The sequence below is a fragment of the Bidens hawaiensis genome, unplaced genomic scaffold (genome assembly GCF_021521415.1).
Source record: "Bidens hawaiensis isolate Kalapana, Puna unplaced genomic scaffold, B.hawaiensis_p1.1 tig00011471_1, whole genome shotgun sequence".
In the NCBI taxonomy this organism is placed as follows: Eukaryota; Viridiplantae; Streptophyta; class Magnoliopsida; order Asterales; family Asteraceae; genus Bidens; species Bidens hawaiensis.
This window is the reverse complement of record NW_027491896.1, coordinates 828,834-851,516: the sequence shown is the minus strand read 5'-3', so window position 1 is coordinate 851,516 and position 22,683 is coordinate 828,834.

Genomic DNA, 22,683 nt, shown 5'->3' with positions numbered 1-22,683 from the left:
ATACATGCAAGTTAGTTATTATTTTGAAATTGGTTCAAGAAAACAACTAACTCTCCCTCACTCTCTCTTAATTCTCACGGCCACTTTGGCTTTTTGGGAGAGCTTGGTAAGCTAATTTTGGTGTTCAAGAATCCTAGCAAATAACTTGGTGTTGTTGCAAAAGGCTTGGGGTATCACTCTCTTGAGGTTTTCTTCTTTGGAGGCTTGCCTTTCATCCATCATCCCCTTCAACAACCTACATCTTCCTATAAGGTATAAGGAGGTACATTTACATTTTGTGAGCATATTGTTCTTGTAATATTGATCCTTGTTCATTGGGTTTTAATTTTAACATAATGGTATGTTCATAACAAGTTATAAAATCTAAGCTTCCGTTGCGTTTTCTTGTTAAAATGGTTAACTTGATTCTTTGATAAGCTTGTATAAAACCCATCACCTTGATCCTTCATAACAAAAAAAACATATCTTAAAGATAATCTATCCACAAGATAGTCAAGGATTATGGATCATCAGCATAAAATTCATGCCCTAACAAACATGTCATTTAATACTGCTCCCACCAGCTCATCAGGCCCAAAAAATCAAGGTCAGTCAAGTTCGATTGTTACTGATAAGATTGCTGAGATTCTTGCCAATCAAGAAAAATTTATGCAGAACAAGGGAAAGGGCATTGTGTTAGAAGATGCTCCGGTTGACGTGCAAGCTCTCCAACGTCGAGTTTTTGAGCTCGAACAAGATTCAGTTGTTAAAGATGTCCGTATTCAAGAGCTGGAAGCAGACAACTCTGATAAAGATATCAAGATTAAAGAACTATAGTCCAACATGGGGGAATTAACGGCTTTGTATCTTGACCTCCAACAAAAACTGTTTCAGAAGTTTGGAGATGAGTTTAAAGGCAGTGATGATGTGGGCTCTAACATGCCCAATGTTGATCAAGGTGGCAGCTCTACTACTCGCCCTGTAGAGAACATTGATGAGTCTGAGACACTGAAACAATATATGGACGCACCACCAATCTCCAAAGAAAAGTCCGATAGAATTCAGAAAAGGCTGCTGGTAATGAAGAACTCAAATCAAAATGTCCAATCATCAGATAATCCAGATAGATTCATTGTCACTTTCCCTAAAGGCTTCTCAGAAAAATATGGCGATCGTTTGGGAGTTGTATCATGGGGTTTCGATGCCGATAAGAACATGTGGTGGGTTAAAAGGAAGTCCGGGGCCACTGAGTATTATAAGAAGAAGAAAGATTTTGGATCTTGGACGAAGGTGGATCTTAGTGACCTGATAAACTCTCCATTCACCAACCCAACGAATGATAAACGTGGTAAAGACTTTTGGAACTTTCTGAGAAATCAAGTCGATAGAGGGTTCCCCAATATGAAGACTGCAGAGTCTTTTCTGAAGAAGGCAAAGGGGGTCCAGGATCCAAGGATAGGGAAAACCATGATCAATGTTATGTGGCCTGCTTCGGACAAGGCCACTCATATTCCAGTACCTAAAGTGGTTCCAGATGGCACTTTGGACAACATGAGATTTTGGATGTATGATAGTGTAACTGCCACAATTGTTATCAAGCTGGAGAAAAGAAAAGGTCAGTATAAATTTGTTGATCCAGGAGACTTACTAAAGTTGGGACAAAGGGACATCAAGACCCTCAGTGCATTCCAGATGATTGCTGATCCAATCTTTGAAACAGCTACTAAAGAGTTCACTAGTATGGTCGCTTCTATTATCAGATGCAACTTTTGGGCGGGCGCGTTGAAAGATGCATTCCAGATATTGACTATATGGAGCATGATTAAAGACCAAGCTACAAACCAAGGGGGCGATTGTTGGGCCTAGTTTTGTATGGTTTGTACTTAGTCTAATTATTCTTGGGTTAGCATGTATGTTGGGCTTGGGCTACGGGTATTATGTAAACCGAGATCCTCGGGATCTCGGCGGGCTTTGGTTAGCTATTGGGCTAGGTGTTTGGTTCCCTATATAAGTAACATGTATTGTATAGGGTTTAGTTGTTCGTTCATTTGTGTTTTGGCCGTGTATGAGTTACTAGACGTGCAAGTATTGTAAGTGCTTAAGCACCCGACGTATAATACATACGTGTGTTTTGATGCAATCTCCGTGTTACGTGTTTGTGTTTTCGTGTGTTCTTGAGTCACCAAGTATTGGATTTCCGCACCTATACTTGTCATTGATATCATAATTGTAGTGATCCAGATTCGGGACTTACATTAGGTTTCTAAAAATATTTTTATTATATTTTTATAACATACTGTTTTATCACAAGAATCAAAACAACACAGTAAGCACACAGTAGTCATTATCATGCGCAACAAAATTCTTTACTATTCCCGTTACATGGTTAATCCAATTAATGCAAGGCCAATTGGGCTAGATCCCAAAATCAAATTATTAACTTCCAGAAGTGGAATCAACTCAATTGGTCTTGTCGTTTGTGAGATACACTACTTACGAAACAGCCTACAAGAAAGCTTCCCGAATCAGACTTGCGCATCAGATTTGTAAATTAATAAAAACTATCTTCCACACGTCCAAAAATTACAAACTTAGACTCTTTAGAAACTAGACTCAACCTACTACATCATAAAATCAATAATCTCTTTAAAACACATCATTAACATCAAGTTACAGTTGTTTTAACATGAAATTATGATTCTGTCCAGCATCCGTTTTCATCAAAAACTCAACAAACTACTAATTTATGAACCAAATATCATGCATGCAACCCTAGCTCATCAATAATCAACATATTTAACATGTAGGGTTTATTATCATCATGTTTAATCACGCAAACGAATCAATGGAATGAATTAAGGGAGTGTTTAATTACCTAGTTAGTACTTTAACCCTTCAATCAAGCTTGTGATGTAGTGTATGTGTGTGTGTTGTTGTTGTTCGGCCAATCCAAGGGGAAAGGGCGGGGGGGGGGGGGGGCTTCCGATTGCAAGAGGGAGAGGGAGAAGGAGAGAGTTAGGGTTTTGTGTTATAAGTTTCTTTATATATTAATTAATTAATTACATGTTACAACTTGCACCCTCAACTTCTATTTTGTATAATTCTAGCATAAACTAGTCAATCACCTCCATAATAAGATGTTATACATAAAAGCACAAATTTACACATATAAACGTAACACATAATTATATCCAGCACTTGTTTATAATATTTATTGTTTGTTCACCAACGGGTTGAGTCGACTCGTGTGTGATTCGGTGAAACTCCGAAAGACTACTTGTGTAATGATTGTCATGTGTCATTTAAATCCTAATTAAATGCAATGAGAAATGCGTTAACTGGAATGACATAGTTCGTGTGATCTTGAATTTGAATTAACGGAGTTCGGATTAACGGAGTTAACCTGAAATTGACGAGTGTCACACTTTCAATATATCCCATGTATGGTGACTGGCCAGAAGTTGTGGACACACAAGGTAATGTCGGTGGTGACCAAAAGAAGCATTGCCGTCGTTTGGATGGAAAACACTAGTACCGCTGCCTCACTACCGGAAAAACTAGCTAGTTACCCATGTGAAACCGTCCTATTCTAAGCACAATGGTGACCAGCGGAAGCGGATCTGAAGATGAAGTTGGTCGTGGTGGCCGGTCGGTGTAGGGATTTTGTTGTGAAAAAAATTGTTGAGTGACTTTTTTTTGGGTAAAAACAAAAAGTATATTGATTTTTCTATATTATTTCCCCTTTATAATTAAAGTATATAAAAATTATTTGCTCAAAACCACATAAAAAATAAGCAAATGTGTACCCCCTTTTCTTTTTCATACATTATACATAAATAACTCTCATTTTATTTGAATGTATTTATCTTATCCATCAATTGAACTTGATACTCAACTTTATGGGTTATCTCAGTTGATTATGACAATGAAGATAAGAACTACGCTTTATTTGGTAGGTCGTCAATTTAAAACCAACTCAAAACTGCGCCGGGGGGGGGGGGTGTTTATCAGTATGCGGTACGCTAAATTATTTTGACTCTTGTGGCGGCGCAATTGTTGTCAAGTGGCATCAAAGAGGAGAGGATTCCTCCAAGAGCGCGAAGAGGATCCAGGAACCAGGGTTTATGCTCTCAGGGAGAAACTCTCTGTGGGTTCCAAACCAGGGTCAGCCGCAAGTCGACCTGCGATCACCCAGTCATACTAAAGATTATCGTCTTTTTAAAAAAAGTGAACTTAATGCTCGTTTTTTTCTAATACTTGCATGAATTTTAGTTTTCAACTATATCCACCCCTATTTATGTAATGTTTCTTATTACATTTGTATTAATATAAACTTCATTAACCACCAAAAGAAATCAACCGCTCAAAGAAACATAGCGTCTGCAGTGTGCGCGGAGGAGCCATTTCCAGCACAACTAATTACATTAAGAGAAACTTACACCAATTAACCCAACTACCTGAAAACAAATATGATCTATTCGTAACCCACAAAAAACTCGAAGATCTAATTTCATCAGTATCGTCCTCCATTTTAGTGTATTTAACGTGGATCTTCTTGTTTCTAGCTTCGACAAACTCCAATAAGCAATAATCATAATTCCTAGAATGATCTTCTTCTCTGTCTGACCTTTGTTAACCTTGTAATGAAGATTGAAGATATCTTCTACCGAAAAACAAATATATGGGATATCTTGCACCAGAAACTAATATGTTGCCAAACCACTGAAGCAAAAAGGCAACCGAAAAAAACGTGATTAACCAAGTCACAAGACACAATTAGGAGACTGAACCCCGATTACCCTCCTAGTTAGGGCTTCATACATAGGAAGGTTGTTCAGCACAACCTTCCACACAAGTATATTTCATTTTAGGGGAACCCATTTACTCCACAAAGACACTAAATGTTCTAAACGGGAGCTAACTTAAATCATCGTTTTTCTGATGGAGCTAACCGAGAAATCATCTGAGCTGTCCCCTAACCATTTCCAAGAGTCATCTCCCCCTCGCCATCTAATAGAGGAAATAATTTTGAACAATTTTTCCCAGTCGAACCTTTCAGCATTGGTTCCGGGTTACCTCCACCATTTCCATTTCCACCCATAGGAATTGTTTAACCACCAAATCCTCTCACTTATTTTGCAACTCTTATTATTTTTCAAAATGACCAAATTAGGAAAACTATCTTTCAATAGGGTGTTACTATACCAAAGATCCGACCAAAATCTTATGTTATTCCCATCTCGTACCTTTCCTTTAAAAGGGTACTCCAACATCACCACTCCCATCTCAAGTTAAGATATTTCTCCATCGCCTTCCAAGCACCTGAAATATTATTGTTGAACAGAACCACTTTGCTATCATCTCTAGTTAAGATATTTCGCCATCGCCTTCCAAGCACATGAAATATTATTGTTGAAGAGAACCACTTTGCTATCATCTCTAGACCAATGAATACATCAATAACTTTTTCCCAAAGCCCATTCTTATCTGATTTATATCTCCACGCCCATTTAGTTAAGAAAGCTTTGCTTAACACTTCAAGTTTGCACAAACCAAGACCTCCCAACCTTTTGGGTAGAGTCACTTTATCCCAAACGACCCAATGAATTTTCTCACTTCATTTAACCTCCCCATAAAATTTTCTTCATAATGCCTCCATGATCTCAATTACCTTAGTCGGGACCTTAAATAAAGAGAGAGAGAGAGAGAGAGAGAGAGTAAATCGGAAGGCTCTGTAAAACCGATTTGATGAAGATAATGTGACATTCGACATTTTCGAGTCTCGATTTGTATTCGTTTTGTAATCTTTAATCATGTAAACTGACCCGTTTTGTAAACCGAAACTTATGAAATAATCAAAATGATGGTTTTTATGTTACAATATTGTTTTACACTTGTTGGGTCTTGAAAACATCCTTTTCGATCTTTAAAACGCGTAAAAATCACTTAAAACGAACTTCGGGGACCATTCTGTCATTATTGAATGACATCACTAGCCACCACCCCAGGGATAGCACTATACGCCGCGTATAGCGACTTGGTGCAGACCTGCAGCTCGTGTGTTTGTTGTTTTGTGTTTTGTTTTTACCCTCTTTTCATGTATATACTTGATATTAACACCCATATTTGTCCACCATCCTTCCCCTATATATACACCACCATTTCCATCCATTATTCCATGCTACAACTCAAATTCTCTCTCAAACATCAAAGATTCAAGGTTATTTTCTTAAGTGTTCTTGAGTGTTTGACTTCCAAAAGTCAAACTGAGTTTAATCTTTCTTTCTAATTTGTTTATATAGTCTCACTAACACTTGTTTATGGTTGTACAACATATATATAATATACACCCCTTGTTACCTTTGGTAGTTGCTTCTCCAGCTCCGGACTGTGAGGTTTCGGACCTCGTAAGGCAAGGCTTCATGGAGAACTTCGTGTTCTTGATATATATATATATATATATATATATATATATATATATATATATATATATACACACACACACACACTTATATAACTTGTTTATACATACTAACCATGCTTAACTTCTGCTCTTTTTAGTTTATTTACAAGTTCCATGGTTATGGGTTTGAGGGTCTATGATTCGGTTTAACCGTAAATAGCTCTAAACCGTAAACCGAACTTTGCTTACTAGTTTTAGTTAAATACTTGTTTAAATATGTTTAATGTTAGATCTCAGTTTACAAAACCATTGTTATGAGTTCCATGGTTATGGGTTAGTAGATTCTAAACTTGGTCTTAACCCGAAACTAGATCCGAACCGTAAACCGAACTTTTGTTTAAAGACTTTATTGTTAACTTTTTGGTTGTTAAACTTAGGTATTTTGATTTGTACATTATTATACAAGTTCTTGGATATTTGGGCATGTGGAAACTCTTAGGGCACGGAAATTTGACACTGTGGATACATTATCTTGGCATATTTCTGGATCAGTTATCCTTAGAATGTGTTCCAGATTCTGTCATGATCAAGGATCCTCAGCAATTGGGATTACTAACGATTATTTCTCATGTGTAGGTTAATATTTGATAGGTATAACGGCTATAGGACGTGATCTACCTAACATTTCGCTACAAGGCACCTTCAGCACATGGTCAAATGGCTGTAACACGTTTAGTGGGAAAAGATGGCGGATTTATAGGACTTCTTGTTGAGTCACAAATAACTGAGTACTAAGGATATGTTATTCTTGAAGAAGTTTCTGGATCAATTATCCTTCTGAAGAGTTCCAGAGCTATGTTTAACTATTGTATGACCAAGTCTGCCTAAACTTTCGCTACAAGACTCCTTTATGCACGTGGTCAAAGTTATGGGAGCAGCTAGTGGAGTAGTTCCTTAAAAATAAGGATTAGTTGTTAATTGTATTTTCTATATAAACATCGAGATATGATCGATTATTTATCATCACTGTATTCACACACACTCAGAGCATAACCAAATACTCTCTGTACACATTAGCAATTCTTGTAACATCGATCTAATCTCCACACCCTTTGTAACCCATTTTTTGATATTAATAAACTGGTGATCGACGAGTTGTCATCACCCGGGGTTTTTTCTTTTGATCTAAACAAGATCAAAAGGTTTTTCCTCGCAAAAAATCTTGGTGTTCTTCATTATTTCGTTCACATAATCACTGTTACCATTTTAACACTAAACCTCACATAACAAATTTGGATACATTATCCTTAGCAGATTTTTGTCCAAAACAATTTGGCGCCCACCGTGGGGCAATTGGTGCTATAATCCATATTACTCCTATCAATTTTCAATTTTTTCATACCCATATCACTTCCATTGGCCTCTCAACCAACCTCTGCTTCATCAACTACGCCGGCGACGGTTCCTCTCTCATCAAGGACCTTACCACCAATGCCTCCGCCAATCACAGGAGCACAATGGACCGCTGCTGCTGGAAGCAAGACGCAACTACCAATCTTCCAGAGCTCAAAAATCGTTGTTTCTACGCCGGTGGTTAATACTAACAGCGATGTTTCATCTATGTTTTCGCAGGTTAAAGCATACATGGAGTAGTAGAACAAAACCAACCAGAGGATCCTTCGCGAGATAGAAGATCTCAAGAAGAACAAGAGGCCACCAGAGGATCTCACCTCCTGATGCCCAGGATGTTGGATTTTACCAGTCCAGAGTCCATGGCTCAGTTCTCACAAGGATCATCAATCCTTCAACAAGGGTCCATGGGTCAACAGGCTCAATGATCCTCGCTGTTTCAGCCAGGATCATCTATTCTTCAACAAGGGTCCATGGGTCAGCACACTCAAGGATCCTCATACTTCCAGCAAGGATCATCTATCCTTCAACCGGGATCCATGGGTCAACTAGCTCAAGGATCCACAACTTTCCCATAAGGATCATCTATCCTTCAACCCGGATCCATGGGTCAACTAGCTCAAGGATCCTCAACTTTCCCACAAGGATCATCCATCCTTCAACCTGGATCCTTTGGACTATATCACCAAGGATCCTATAATTCCCAACCTCAAGGATCCTTCTTTCAGAATCAAGGATCCTCAGGAGTCCAACATCAACGATCCTCTGAAGTCCATGAAGGAGATATAATCCCCATGCAGACCATCGCCTCTGGAGGACCAACTTCTATCGCAGATTCTTCTTATCCCAACTACTCATCCGGGATACCGACCTTCACATAGAAAAGAGGTAACTTGTATGATCCTATATCCTTAGATACTAACCGTGGTTCCATGCAGGATACAGGTATCAACCAGGCTATGGCCAAAGAGCTACAGAAGCCCAAGGATATGATATCTAGTGTTCCCGGGGTGATACGACCGATCCCTAAGATACCTGAGGGAAGCCACAAGTTATCAAGATTTTCTCCACCTATCTGTGATGCTTAGATTCCGAAGCGGTTCCAAACCCCCAACATGAAGACTTGTGATGGGACCACGGATCCTAAGGAGCACGTTTCACAATATAGGGAAAGAATGGAAATCAACCCCATCCCTGAGAGACGCAAAGAAGCTTGCTTATGCAAAGTATTCGGATCCACACTCACAGGATCTGGATTAAAATGGCTGCTAAGTCTTCCTCCCTTTTCTGTTACTTCTTTTTTACATTTAGTTAACTTGTTCAACAGCCAATTTTCCTGTAGTAGGAAATTCGAGAAGTTGACTAGTGATTTATACCGAGTTATCCAACCTAGTGATGAATCCCTTAGGGATTTTGTTACAAGGTTCGGTAGGGAAGCTCTAAAAATCCCTAATCTTGACATGGCTACTGCTGTTGAGGCCTTCAAGATGGGAGTTCAGAGGAGCTCCCCCTTTTATGATGATCTTGTGATGACTCCTTGTAGGTCTCTAGATGAAGTAAGGAACAGGGCACTAAGATTTATACGGCTGGAAGATGACAAGAGGATCCAGGATCGTCTAGGGAATCAAACAAAACAAGAATTTCCTGACAAGGATAAAGGATCCTCCTGCATGAACAACAACACGAAGCCATATAACAAGTTCAACAACCAGAACGTACGAGATGTTGAAGAAGGAGAGGATGATGAAGATTATCCATGCATCTCCTAGTACTATTTCTTCGTAGACACCCATGGCTTGATTTGCTCCATGAAGGATCTAGGAGAGAAAGCAAGGTGGCCCCGAAAGAACGAAGAGTCGACCGCCTTCAAAGATAAGTCTAAGTGGTGTGCCTTTCACGAAGACTTTGGCCACACAAAAGACGAATGCATCGGCTTGAGGAGGGAAATTGGATACCTCCTGAGCAAGGGTCACTTTAAAGAACTCTTGGGAAGGAAAAAATCCAGGATCCTAAAGATCTTCCACAAAAAGCAACGCCGCCACCGCCAGACGCTCATGTGATAAACTTTGTCTCCAGAGAATACGAAATGTTTCAAGATTCGTGTGTCATAGAAGAAAAGCCCGTAAAAGAATTCGAGTTGGACGATGAAAGAATACCGCTTATCCCATTACTCGAGTGACTGGTCGGAGATTCTTCTTCGGCTCAAAGATCCAGGATCATCAGAAGGATGAGCTGGATGTCCGAATGGTGAATTTCATCTCTGGAGGTTCAGACATTTGTGGAACCTCCTTCTCTGCAGCAAAGAGACTTGCCAAAGAAGTCAAGATGGATAACGGAGACCAACCGATAGTATCCACTACCTTAACAACAGACAAAAGGATCTTCTTCGACGAGGAAGACAAACTAAACATCCAGGACCTCATCATGATGGTTTGATCATTACTTTATTTATCACTAACCATTATGTACGCAGGATCCTAGTAGACGGAGGGAGCTCAGTCAACATTATCCAGCATGATGTCCTCAAAAATATGAACGTACCGGACTCAGAGATCATTCCTATAACATTAGTGCTAGTCGGTTTCAGTGGTGAAACCAAGAATACATTGGGGGACATCAACCTCCCAATTTATATCGAAGGGTTAAATTCATACCAAAAATTTTATGTTATGGATAACCTTTCTTGTTGCAATGTTATTTTAGGTAGGCCCGGGCTACATGGAATGAAGGCGGTAGCCTCAACATATCATCAATGCATCAAACTGCCTACCCCTTGGGAAGTCGTGAAAATAGTTGGTGACCAAGCGGAGGCCAAGAACTATTATTCTTCATCAATGAAGCCAACAGCCAAACAAACTATAGCATAGCAACTACAGCAGCATCCTAGGGATGTGCTGGAAGCTCGGGATAAAGACCTTAAAGAAGTATCATTGGACCCTGAGGATCCAGAAGTAAAGGTGTTCCTAGGATCCAGTATCCCCAGCGAAATCGAGGAGGATTTAGTAACCTTCTTGGGACAAAGAAAATCTACCTTCGCCTTCAAGCACTCAGGCATGACAGGTATTTCAAAAGAGGTAATCACTCACAAACTAGGCCTTGATTTATCTGTTAAACCCGTCCATTATAAGCGAAGAAAATTCGCTCCTGAGAGGAACAAGATCATACAAGAAGAGGTTGAGAAACTTCTTAAGGCCGGTATGATCAGAGAGGGTCAGTATCCTCGATGGTTGGCTAATGTGGTTGTAGTTTCAAAAAAGAATGGAAAGTGGAGGGTATGCGTTGATTTTACAGATTTAATCAAGAGATTTTCTTTATAGCATATCGTTAATATCTATCTAATCACTTATCATTTTTGATTTTTTACTTATTTAAGGATAACATATTGTTAACATTTGTATTTTCCAAGTTTTAAGTAACAATACATGATATTAATGAGATATTCAATGATCAAAAGGTAGGCCACCTCTCCATTACATTTAAGGTACTAAACTATTTCCCTTGGCCTAGCCCACGATTGGATATGACCCCCGATGGTCATATCCTGAAAGGATTAAAGGTTTTCACCTTTCTTACGAACTAGAGTTTCTACACTCTCGCCTGTAGCGCATGCTATCCAACGTGTAGTCCGGGGCAGCGGGACCAGTACACGCTTAGTGGCTGACAATTTCGTTGTTTTTGGCTATATGGAGGATCCTACGATTTATGGTAGACGTACCATACCACCGGTTTATAACATTTTCATGTTATCTTACGTTTGGGCTAAATCCCGGTTTGGCGAGTCCCCAGTTAAAATCCGTATATTGGGTCAGTCCCCAGTTTGAGCTTGTCCCCAGTATTTGGGCTTGCCCTGTTTTGGGCTTGTCCCCAGTTCGGGCTTGTCCCTAGTTCGGGCTTATCCCAAGTTCACGGGCTTGTCCCCAGTTCACGGGCTTGTCCCCAGTTGCACAGGCTTGTCCCCAGTTTATTATTTGGGCTTGTCCCCAGCTTAACGGGTTTAACCCTAATTAATACTATAAGTTCTTAGCAACAGATGTTCTAAGTCCGATAACAAGAATCAAGACTTATGGATTTAAGATCCTTAGCTTATTTCTACAAGGATCGCCAAAGGTTCTATAACTATGGTAACTTAGGTTTACTTAGACCTTATGGTATGATTTCTATTTGCCCATTTACATTTGTTTAACTAAGATCCTTATAAATATTTCTGGTTTGAAGATTTCAAATCTTTGAATTTTTTCTAATGATATTCTATCCTAAAATTTTTTCTTTTAATTACTTTTCTTAAGGATATTCTATCCTAAAATGTTTGCTCAAGATTGTTTCTTAAACTTTCAATAAAACCAAGATTATATCAAATGAGCTTTCAAAAGAATAAATAACAGGCAAATAGTCAAAATTTTAGATTATTATTAAACATAAGCCACTTGGACTTATCCAAAATCCTTAACCCGGATTTCACCATTCAAAAGATGGACCATCCACCCGGATTAAGTAAGTAGTACTAATTGTTCATAAGTGCAGGAAAATAAAGAACAGAGGCAACAAAGGTTTCATCCCCACAAACAGAGTATCCATCCACCTTTGCTACCCCTGCAAATTGTCTTAAAGATCATGGATCCTTTACCCTAGTTACTACTGTCTATTACAAACCATAGTCATTGTTCATAAAAACATTATAAAACAAAATAAAGAAAACGGGCTCGGGCCTTGTCTTCTGTATCCTTCATCGCCCATTTACGCGGCTGCTTCACTCTCCGCGGTCGCCTCTTTTTCTTCTTCGGCCTCCTCTGCATCCTTCATCCCACTCACACCTGCTCCGCTCGCATCACCCATTTCGCCTTCTTCTTCATCCTCACCTCCACCCAAGTCAGACAAGGCTTGCTTCCACTGCTTGATGTACCATGAAGATTTGTCAACGGATGGGTCGTTAGCCTCAGTCACCAGCTTGATCCTAGCTTGGAGAACCTATTTAGCTGCCCAAATCTTTGCCTCGTTAGTAGCCCGGTTGATCTCATCTTGCATTTGGGCCGCAAGTGTGGATGCATGATCCTCCGCCTGTTTCTTCTCCATGGTCATTTTGGAGATAGCCTTATTTTTAGCAGCAACAATAGACCTCATCCCAGCAAGGGTCTCCTCAAATTCTCCAACTATCCTCTCGTGGTGGCTTTGAGCAGAGTTCACGACCTGTATAAGAAAATAAGACTAGATCAAAAGAATCCTTAATCTATCGACGAAGGTAAAAAGAATAAAGGATCCTTACAGCGGTCAGCATCTCGAGCAACTGTTTCTCGGTGTCAAAGGGGTTCTCTGGATCAAAGCTCTTCTTCCTCTTAGCTCCTGACTTGGCTCGGGTTGTGACTGGACGAGGTTCAGATATCGGAGTGGACTTGGAGGTTTCCTTCTTTGCAAACATACAGTCGATATCTTTGAGTGAGAACTTGGATGCGGATTTCCCTGACTTTTGAGCACCTGTAAACAAGGATCCACAGATAAGTTTGCAATTATATTTTTATAATTATTGAAATTAGTTGTAAAGATACTTACTTGACATGTTTGATTCTGAATATGAATCCTGAAAAGCTTCAATAAACCTAGCTTGAAATGTTCTGATTGTAGGATCCAGTGCCAAGTATTTCTTAATTCTCTCTTCGACTCTAGGAAGATCAGACAGCAAACCAAAGTTTTCAACTACACAAGCAATGAAAAGTATTAATAAAAGAATCGAATATCCTACCTTGGTTACCTAAGGATCCTAGATCTTACCATTTCGGATCCACTTTTTGGGAAGGTCGGGTCCACCCAGAATGGAATCCCTTTTTACAAAGAAAAATTGATTCTTCTAGAGTGTGTCATTCTAGGTAACCTTGGAGATGGGAATAACTTGACGAGGTTTCGATTTGAAAAAAAAACGTTTGGAACCGTGGGTAACTAGGTTTCATAGATATGCTAACTCCGCTAAGCCGAACTCGACACCCTCCTCCATAACATCGGCATGGTTTGGACGTAACTGATTCCCGTCAAGGTGAAGAATCTTTGGGTGAAATCAGGAAAGGGATACTTGAAGCCTATAAGGAATGGTTGGGCTGGGAAACAGATCCAGTTCATTGATACGCAATCGCTGCGGGCTGTGGAATCGAAGGGTCGAAAAGCGGTGTTGGCCGGGAAAAAGAGAACGGATATTATCAATCTCAATATCCGTAAACTTACAGATCTCGGAAGACGGGACTTGGAGGATGCCTTGTGAGTAGAGTTCATCGGGGTCGGTATGCTCAGAAGAGGAAGAGGATACAGAAATAGAATACATGATCGAAAGAAAATGTAAAGAAGAGAAAGAAGGATACCTGAATGACGGCTGGATGTGTGGTTATAAGAGGGTTATGATCATCGCATATATAGGCGGCGTATAATTATGGTTTATTGATAATAAATCCCTAACACACGTCTAATCATCTTCTTTTTTGCAGGGATTTGAAATTCAAAATGACAGCTGTGTTACACAATCACCCGCCATTTTGGGGGCAATTTTTAGGGCATGAATTTTATGCTGAGGATCCATTATCCTTGACTATATTGTGGATAGATTATCCTTAAGATACGTTTTTTGTTATGAAGGACCAAGGATCCTCGGTATTATTTATTTACTAATGATTGCATTTGAATGGTGATGTGTTAGCCAGGTATAACGACTTTATGACTCGGTTTACCGTATATTTCGCTACAAGGCACCTGCAGCACATGGTCAAGGCTAGAGACTAAGCTAGTGGGAGAAGTGGCGAATTTAGAGGACTTCTTGTTAAGTCACCAATAACTGAGTACTAAGGATGTGTTATTCTTGAAGACTTGCTTGGATCAATTATCCTTCTGAAGAATTATCTAGCTAAGTCTGTATTCTAGATCCTTAGTCAACATTGCTATTGATTGATGATTGTCATATGAAGACTGATGTTTAATAACTGCAACGGCTCCTAGACTTAGTCTGCCACTTATTTCGTTATTGAACTTCTATAAGCACGTGGTCAAAAAGCACGATGGAGAAGAGTGGAAGACTAGCGGATTAATAGGACTTAGTTGTTAATTAGTTAAGTTCTTTTTCTTTATATATTGAGTTGTTATCAACATTAGACAGACACGCGTACGCACTCATTAGTTTACAACTGCAAAGTTCAGCTCACAAGTTCTCTATAATCTCACACACACTTAGCTTTGTTGTAATCGTTGATCAACAACTCCACCCATTGTAACCTCTTTTGATATTAATAAAGTGGTGATCGACGAGTTGTCATCACCCGAGGTTTTTTTCCTTTAATCTGATCAAGATTAAAGGGTTTTTTCCTTGCAACAAATCACTGTGTTCATCTCAATTTCGTTCATATATTCATTGTTATCAATCTAGCACTAAACCTCACATAACAGATTTGGATACATTATCCTTAGCCGATTTTTATCCAAAACAATGTTGGCCTCATCAGTGTGTGGAATATCTGATTCAAAATCAAAATTATGAGCAAAGTCATCAAAAGCCCGATCTTGAATCAGTTGCTCGGTAATGGGTGCACTTGGTTCATCTTTGGTTTCTGGAGCATGTGTCTTGGGTTGTTGATGTAACACCGTTGGCAAACACAACATCGTCCCACTCTTAGGAAAATCCTACATCGGCCGTGGACAAGATAGATCCTTTGTTCATAAGTAAATGTCCTGCCTCTTCAATCACCAACGCGTTTTGGGCTTAGTTGGCTGTGGAGCACATGAAAACTCCACGGTTAAGCGTGCTTAGGTGGAAGTAGTACTAGGATGTGTGACCTCCTAGGAAGTCTCCATCTGGGCAACCAAAAACAAATCCGTGAGCTCTTCGTGGGCAGAGCGGACAATATTGGTGGTGCGAGGGGCCGAATGTTACAACTGGTATCAGAGCCACTCTTGTGTCGTTTGGGATGTTGGGACACGTCTCATCAAGGATGATGAGTCCAAAGGGGGATTGTCTGTAACACCCTTGGCAAACACAACATCATCCCACTCTTAGGCAAATCCCACATCGGCCTTGGACAAGAGAGATCCTTGGTTTATAAGTAAATGTCCTGCCTTTTCAATCACCAACGCGTTTTGGGCTTAGTTGGCTGTGGAGCACATGAAAACTCCACGGTTAAGTGTGCTTAAGTGGAAGTAGTACTAGGAAGGGTGACCTCCTGGGAAGTCTCCATCTAAGCAACCAAAAACAAATCTGTGAGCTTGTCGTGGGCAGAGCGAACAATATTGGTGGTGCGAGGGGTCGGATGTTACAGTTGAGATTCTTTTATTGGACTATTGGTTGTATCTGTGGTTGGTGTTGTGGTTGTTTCAGGTTCACTGACCAGCACGCCATGCCTCGGGTCTTTCTTTCTTCTTTTGCGTGGACCGAGGTCGGCGGCTGGATCTTCAATCATATCTTCTTCAATGGTTTCAGCAGCTGTCTAGGAGGCTTCTAAGCAGTTGACAGAAGTTGTTCTTTAACTCTTTCAAAATCTTCTAACTGTTGGGCACTCAGAGCCGTCTCCAAATTACGATGTTCTATTTCTTCAATTTCATCGTCAGAAATTTCAAAGGTCGCAGCACGTGGTTGAACTGGTGCCACATGCTCATCAGCAACCTGAGCTATAATAGGTTCAATCTCTGTTTAAGCAAATCGTCTGAATTTTACTAGAGCATTGAGGCCCTTATACACAATCTTGGATCCTTTTCTCGACTGTTTCATTAACCCAAAGGTATTGGGTCCCCTTGACTTCATATCCAATGTATCAACAGACTTGACGAGATCGGTGTAGTGAGAATCAAATATCATCTGCAAGAATCTTGGATACATAAGGAACATTTCTTTCTTCTTCTCTTTCAGATTGCTCATCATTTCATTGAAAACAAACTTGGAATAATTGTAATTTCAATCCATGATCAGAGTAGTGACAGCAGACATCTGGATATGACTTATCTCATCAGATCCACCTTTCCTACCCGACACGCAAGTGAAAATCGTGTGAATCAAGAATCTCCAGTACGGGTGAAATAGCTTCTTGATTGCAGGAGGATAGGTGCCCTCGTAACCCATTCTGGTGAGGATATCAGTAACATCAGCAGTGGAATACTCAATCGGGCAATCAGGTTGATCACCAAACAGCAACACCTCTCTGATGATAGCCTCGGTGATACAAACTGGCTTCTTTTGAACTTTAGAGTCTATAGACACGACTCCATCTTGCCCTCGTAGGTTGATTGAGGCATTGTTCCAAAACTCCGTGATCATCTTCTTGCATATAACAGGATTTTCTCATAGTGCGTGAGAAATCCTGCACGTGTTGAGACCGACAATCATAGACTTGAATTCTTTGTGGGGCAATGGTGGATCATATAGATGTCCAGCTATATTGTGCGTATCAACAAACTTTAATGGAGTCTGATCAGCCATTACTGCACCAAACGAATCAAGTTAGGAAAAATAAAATCATTAGTTGATTTGGGCTTTAAGTTTTAAGAATTAGCCCAAAGAAAATCAACATATAGCCCAAAAAAATAATAACAGTATTGGTCAGGCCCAATCAGTGAGTTTTAGGCCCATTAGGAGAGATCTTGGTCAACGGGATGAGTTCTCGGTCAACAGTCAATGTAAGTCAACCGAGAAGAGGAGTTCTCGGTCAATATTTAACTGAGAACAGGAGTTCTCGGTCAAGTCTAGGTGATCTCGGTCAACGAAAGTCAACCAAGAACACCTTGACAGCTGTTGACAGAAAACCCTTTGGTTTCCTTCTTAGAAATTGTGCAGTCTTCTTCAACCCACCGAGATCCCATTAAACCTCTATTAAACCTCCATTAAAACCTGCAACAAAAACACTAATCACCGACATAATACTCTAAACAACCAATTTAGTTTCTTAGTCGTTTATACTAAAGATCTACGACCCTTTACAGTCCTCAAAATCTAGTCACACAATTATCAATGCCTTCAAAAAAACCCACCGAAACACCAAGTATCTTGAGCCTTTTTGCTCATTTACCTGTGAGATAATCAATTAGTATCAACGAGCGAACTAGATCAATCAAAGTATGCAAGAATGCTTTCGGTTTAACAGAGAGAATTGAGAGATGAAAGGTTTTGTTAGTTTAAAAAGATGATAATGGATTAGGGGTAATATTTATACCCTAACCATCAAGGGCCGAAAACCCTTAATGGGCTCAAACAATCCGTCCAAACATAATAAGACCCAAACAGACAAACGGCCCAAAAACTTTCAAAACCAATATGAAACTAAGCTCAGTTTAAACAAACTATTTGAGGAGAGTAGATTCGAGATAAAACAAACAAAACAAATAAAATAAAATAAAATGCCGTACCAAATGAATTAAATAACAGGAATATACATATTAACGAACAAAAGAACTCCCTTCAATTTTATAAGATCGGGATCAAATTTCAGTTTCTGTAAAAACGCCGCCCTTATATGAAAAAATCCGAACATGGAATCATATCATTTAAGAGGCTGCCACTAGGATTCATGTTCAGCGTTATTATGACATAGAGAAGCAGGTTTAACAAACTTAGCATGATTTTCATTGTATCAGTGATATGAGTTAGGTTCAGTTCGGCATAAAGCTTAGATGGACATCACTCATGGACCTGTGACGCCTCCTATCTCTTCTCAAAGCGTGTTTGGCTTTCCCCAAATCACCCTAATTTGACTACAACCCCATAGTTCTTGATCAAAAGATTTTTTTTTTTTTTTTTTTTTGATAATTAAACTGAATTTTTAAGCTTTAAGGTTGAACGTTGGACTTACAAGTCATCCGAACTTACAGGCCTTTCATTCAAGACATGACATGACTTACTTTTATGCTCCCTTCTCTGTAGTTCTAATTTGACCCTTTAAGCTTTTGAAATACGAAGATTTTATTTTTGCTTCACAATAATCCATTTTTTTATTTTTTATTACATATTTTTCTCTCCTTTTTTTTTACTTCAGCAAAAACTTAGAAACATAATATTTTTGGTGATCAAGACACTAACGGGCTCGTGTATGACTGGGTAATTGCTTTTCTGCCTATCCTTCGGAGTGATGTATATGAAGACATGCACATTTCTTCAAAATGACTCTCCACAGTAAGTTTAGCTTATATCACTTCAACTTTTACGCATCATGGAAAGCTACCATACAAATCAATAACTGTTCTAGAGCCTTTTAAGCTTAATAACTTCACCCGTTGGCACACAGAAACAATTGATCTATCATTTTCCAAAGGTTAGATAAATTTTCATTTGAAAATACTTTGAAGCTTCAAAAAACTGTTAACTGAATAATCATATCACTTCCCAAAAGACGGTTTACAGAAGACACATGTTAAGAACTCAATCACCCCGGTCACTCTTCAATTTTCAGGTAAATGGCTATCCCGTATGACCACTAGGGGTTAACAGGACCAAACACATATGAGAATACGTGTCGCTCCAACTTGGAATTACCGACATAATTTTAAGTGGAAGAATTCAAAACACGAAAACATATCACAATCGCCCCAGATGCTTTCAGTCTTTATATAAATGGCTATCCTGTGAATCTACGAGTAGATCACCGGACCAACCATATACAAGTATATGTTCTTCAAACTTGAGCAACCGACATAATTTTAAGAAAAAATGTGTAAAAACATATTTAAAATCTTTAATTTTATAAGAGCACACGCACACTCTTTTTGATTTTTTTTTCTCCCCATAAATTTGTGCAAAAATTTTGACAGAAACGAAAATTTTTATGTACAAATTTAACCTCAAAAAGACTCAATCGTCGAAATGTAGCATTTAAAAATAATATATAAGAGGTGTGATAGTCAGCCAACTGATGTACTATCATTTCTCATGTACGTTCAAGTCATTTTCTCATTTTTGAGAAACAAAATACACTATACTTGTAAAACTATACGTGAATATATTTTTGACTTTTTGATTTTTATAATAAAAACAATGCATGCACACTATTTTTGACTTTTTGATTGATTAGTCTTTCATACCAAAGTGATACGGTTACCTTTTATCTTCAAGACATCATTTGCCTATTTGTGAGAATCTCCCCTTAGGAATGAGCTTGTTTTGAGATTCTGCATCCTTGCGAGTTGAATGTCTGGAACAAACCTTTTAATATGCAATGTATTCCCTGATTTGTTCCTACACACTTAGAGAGCAGATTAAAAACGTTCTATCACCCTAAAATTCCATCCAGGCAACAAATAATCCATTTTAAGGTTTAAAGATTAAAAAAACAATGGATATTTGCCCTGACATGTGCCTGGAACAACCCATTTAATAAACAATGAATTTGTGGTTGTTCCTACACGCATAGCGGGATCAGTTGGACATAGTAACCCAAGTCATAAATGTCTTGGGGTTCCCTTGAGCATCAACATATGTGACCTCTTGCCAACTCATATCTTTCCCATCTTTAACGGAATCATTTGACATTACAGATTCTGTTTGCTGAGTTTTAAGTTTCCAAGTCTGTCTTGGTTTAGTGTAATTAAAAAGAACAGACTTTGGAGTGGAGCAACTCGAATTCGAATTCTTAGAACTCTCAACACTCTTTGACTTCTGAAAATTTATTTTTCTTTTAACAGTTTCTAAATCATTTGAGTGCAAACTTGTCATACTAACTTTGAATCCTTGAGTATTTGTGACCCGTTGTACAGATACTCGTGGTTTTGTAAAATAAGCATTTTGTTTAACCACTGGATTCGGTTGAAACCTGTTACCTTTCTCTTGAGAAGCTTGTCTACTAACAACACGGTAGTTACACTCCTTTGCCAAATGCCCGCCGTTCCCATAGACGAAACACGCCTTCATCCTTCTTTTAATGTCAACGGAAGCACCTGCCTCATGTTGGAATTCCTTCTTATGAAAGGTTTTTCCATTCTTCTTGCCCCTTGGTGCAGCCTTCTGATTTTGCTTGTAATAGGGAACATATAGACGATGAACACTTTCTGGCTATATGTCCTGGCATGCCACAATGGTAACATGTTTGCTTCTTAACATAAGTAGCACCCAATGATTTATCAACACATGAAGATCCGGAGGATCTATGAGAACAAGACTGTCCTTGTTGTGCTGATTTCTTATGTGTCTTCCCTTTATTGCCACAACTTTGTGTATTATTATTAGTACAATTTTGTGTTGTGGGGTCATCTGAGTTTGATGAAATGCTAGAATAAGATTCATTTTCACTAGTCTGAACCCCTTTACTATCAGAAGCAACATCATTCACTATATCTGCATATGAAGTAGAAGCATCAAAATTGTTCACACATTTAATAACAGACTTGATTTCCTCTAGGGATCCTGATCCAACAATTTCATATTGAACTTGTTTACCATACTTCATGTCTTTTATCTTTTCTTCCTGCTCTTTGGTAAGAGGAAGACTAGTATAGTTGTCATTATATGGTGGGGGTACCTGACTATATCCTATACCCTCACCCTCATTCTCTTTCCACCATAATTGATTTTCAATCATTGAATTGACTACTTTACTGAAACCCTCAAATTATTTGAAGTCTAGTTCAGCCCTTTGAAATTTACTAGTTAGATTCAAAATTTCTAACTTGGAGGCTTCCTGTTTAGCAGTCAATTCAACGATTTCCTGTTTGGCATCAAGATGATGACAAGACTTTACACTAAAATCAGACTTAATCTTAGAAATGTCCTTCTTCTAAGCTTCTATTTTATCTAGAAAACCTTTTACATTTTTCTTAAGTTTGAAATTTTCGGATTTTATTCTCTCCATATCACTAATTTGGTTATCGTTATGAAGCTTAAACATTTCTATTTTTTCAACACAATTTAAAGAACATGGTTGAAAACTTACCTCAGATGAATTTGGAGAAGTGAACGCCATATACGCAAATTGAAGCTCCTTGACCTTCTTTTCAGTAGCATTTTCTTCTCCAGTGTCTTCAACATTAGCGAAGTTTGCAGTCTGATTTCCAATGTTGAGCGCAGCCATCTGACCTTCCCAAGAGAATTGTTGAGCAACCATACTTCTTTCACCATTACCTGAACTACCTCCAGCCTCACCACTGGCATTCCCAACTGGAACCACTACCCTTTCTGTATTTCCATCCTTAGCTGGGTTAGTACATTCACGAGCAAAATGACCCGGCTCGTGACAGTTGTAGCACCTAAGAGTGTCTTTGTTAAAACCCACCTTTTGGTTATTAGGCATGTTCTAGTTATTTCTACCCGTCCTCTTAGTGAACTTCTTCGCACGATATACTGCCATGGAAATTTGCCACGAGATGTCCATTCCTTCAACATCATCGGGATGGATCTGATCTAGTTCAGCAGCAACCACAGGTTGAACCAAGTCTCCAGTCAAAAATGCATTATAACAATTCATGAATCCTGCCATTAGAGCTATATTCTCTTGAGTCTCTTTTGATATGGTAGGAATCTGACTGAAGTTCTGGCTAGAAGTGTGAGCAGTTTTTCCAGTATCATTTGAAGGCTGTCCAGACTTGGTGAAGAATACTAGAGCTGGTTGGGGTGGAATGGATGATGATGATTGACCTCGATTGGATGAAAACATCTGGAAGTTACTCTGAGGCGGTTGTTGAGTAGCCTTGAACAGTGAGAAACTGTCTTGAGAAATAAGAGCACTGTTGGAGGCAACATTGTATCCAGCCGCACTGTAAGAGCTTGCATGATTTATGGCACATTGCTTATCATCCATATCACATGCTTTAATAGTTGCTATCATTTCACTCACACCCATTCTGTTGAGATCCTTAGTCTTTTTGATACCCGCAACATTCATGTCCCAACTCTTCGGTAATGAGTTCACCAACTTGTTGTTTATTTCTGAGGTTTGCAGATAAATCCCTATTGATCT